A 2,802-nucleotide genomic window follows, 5' to 3' on the forward strand; every position below is an offset into this window, starting at 1 on the left:
TATATTTGGTTTTAAAATTATTATTCTACCCTTCAATTTTATCAAAATATCTATTCTATCCTTATTCTTTTATAAAATATGTAAGGTCCCACATCGGTTGGGGAGGAGAACGAAGCATGCCTTATAAGGGTGTGGATATCTCTCCCTAGCATGACACGTTTTGACGAGTGAGTGTGGAGGGTTTCGGCTATCATCCCTATCATCAAAGGCAAAATCGTGAGGTCTTGTGTGCCAAAGCAAACAATATCGTGCTAGCGGATGGTCTGGCCTATTACAGATGGTATCAGAGCCGGAGCCCGAATCGATGTGCCAGCGAGGGCATTGGGCTCCCTTAGCGAGGTGGATTGTAAGGTCCCACATCGGTTAGGGAGGGAAACGAAGCATGCCTTATAAAGGTGTGGACACCAATCCCCTGCATGACGCATTTTGACGAGTGAGTGTGGGGGACTTCGGCTATCATCTCTATCGTCAAAGGCAAAACTGTGAGGTCTTGTGTGCCAAAGCGAACAATATCGTGATAGCGAGTGGTCTGGGCTGCTACAAAATCCCTCATTTCTAACCTAAATTTTCAAATAAAAAATCCTAATTCCCAAATTCAAACCCTAACCCTAATCCCTTTCACCCAACACACACACATGGACACACTTACTCTCACAACTCACTCCCAACCGCCACCCTCCAAACCCTAGCATACCCCCCAACGATACATAGAAGAAAGAAAGAAAAAAGAGATTTAGAGAGTGAGGGAGCCACGAGAAAGAAGAGAAGAAGAGGAAGAAGAGCGTCCCGACTAGGGCTCTGTCGCATCGCCGATGCCGACGCCGACACCGTCACTGAAGCTTCCCGTGACGCCGTTAGCCTACTATTGAGTCCTCGCCGTCAAGCACAAGGACGAGGGGGAGAAAGAGTCTGAAGCTGTTGCACACGAAACAGAACGAAGACGCGATGCAATGGAGTAAGGAGGAGTTCTCGTCACCGCTAGAGCTGGCTGGAGTCCCAATCGCTGTCGCATCTTGTCGCTACGGAGCTGTCGTCACCATTGCTTTGAAGGAAGCCGCCATCGTCAATGCTATGAAGAGAAGGGGAATGTGAATGCAAAGAGGGAAGAGAAACTCAAGAGGAGAGGGAGGTCTTGCCGCCGCACCGCTGGTCATCAGGGAACACCGCCATTGACGCCGAAAAATGCCACTGTTCCCTGCTCAGCTCCGCCCTTATTTTTGGTTAGTCTTTCTCCGCCAAAGTCACTATTGCTGTCCAACTGTCGGTGGTCCTGAGACATGGTGGGTGCTAAATATGTGTGTGCTCCTCCCACCCTACGCACCTCCTTAACGAAATAGAACAACCGTGGTTGACATGTACAGCAAGCATAACAATGATAATTGAGAATATAGAATACAATTAAACTTGAACTTACCAATATACGAGATTATGTCGGAGAGCAACATAGAGACTCCAAGGGTAGCCTGCTTCATATTGTCGGCAATGCACATGGTACTTTAATCGATCTGACTCCACAATTTAGTACGCAACACTTCTACAAATGCTGTAATTCTTCACACCATGCATTACTGCATCTCTACTTTTGAATTTGTGGCCAACCCAAAACTCCACACCATCTAAGTTGTAATCGTTTTCACCCGTGTTGAAAAATAGTTTTTTCTCTTGCATCGTGTCTAGATCCAATGTATGATAGTGACGAAGTACAGATGAAAAGGCCGGAATTAGGTGCAGGGCAGGCAGACAGAAGATACCGAAGTGATGGCTCGACTGGGGTCTCTGGTACAAACTCCTCCTCGTCATCATCTTCAGAAGAACCGCTCCCGTTGCTATCGACAACATACTCCTCGTCTAAGTCCTCACCGTCAACATCCATGTCTTCCACTAGACTAGTAATGTGTAGCGGTGGTGGTGCGAGTGGTGGGTCATCCTGCACAAAGTCCAATTGCCCAGATCCACCGCCACCGACATTATCAACTTCCGCAAAAAGTTCCATCACTTGTTCCGCCATGATTTTCCTATGGATGTCAAATATTAGGCGCACATGCTCGTCGCCATGGAGGCAAAATAGACAAAACTGAAAATCTCTATTTTTCATTGGTGCTAGCAACCTATACCCCACCTTTCTAATCTTTTTTCTCTCGCTACCACCGATGCTACTCAATATTAGACTTTTTAGCTTGGATAAAGAATGTACTCGTCGGGTACGCAACAGAATGGGATTCTCACACTCAAATATCATCACATTATCACTTTCTCATATGGCAATTGAGATACACATTTACAACCAAATATCCACTACTAACAGATATTTTGGTTTATTTTCGAAAAAAAAAATAGAGAAGTAGTGAAATATTTGTGAAGAATACAAAGAATTGTACATCTTTTTATAGCTGCTGAAAATTTGTCGTTACGTATCTTATTGGCATTATAAACGTCATAATTATTCATATATCTCATTTATCGTATAAATAAAATAATGCTACACATATATCGCTTACACTGTAAATAAAATTTACACGTCTCTCATTTTGTACTTTATCTTGTTTACCGTGCAAACAAAATACATATAGTATTATTTTATTAGAAGAGTTTCAAGTGTACCGGAAACACCAGTGTTCCAGTTATTTTAATCGTTGATCTGAATTATAAAAAATATATATAATATATATTAATTGAAATCAACGGTTAAAACAACTGGAACACTAATATTCCCAATATACTTAAAATTTTTCCTATTTTATTTACACGGTATATTTTAATAAAAATACAACAAATTATTTATTTTATTTATTTCAAAAAATT

The sequence above is a fragment of the Arachis ipaensis genome, chromosome B6, assembly GCF_059453495.1.
Source record: "Arachis ipaensis isolate K30076 ecotype BB chromosome B6, ASM5945349v1, whole genome shotgun sequence".
Lineage (NCBI taxonomy): Eukaryota > Viridiplantae > Streptophyta > Magnoliopsida > Fabales > Fabaceae > Arachis > Arachis ipaensis.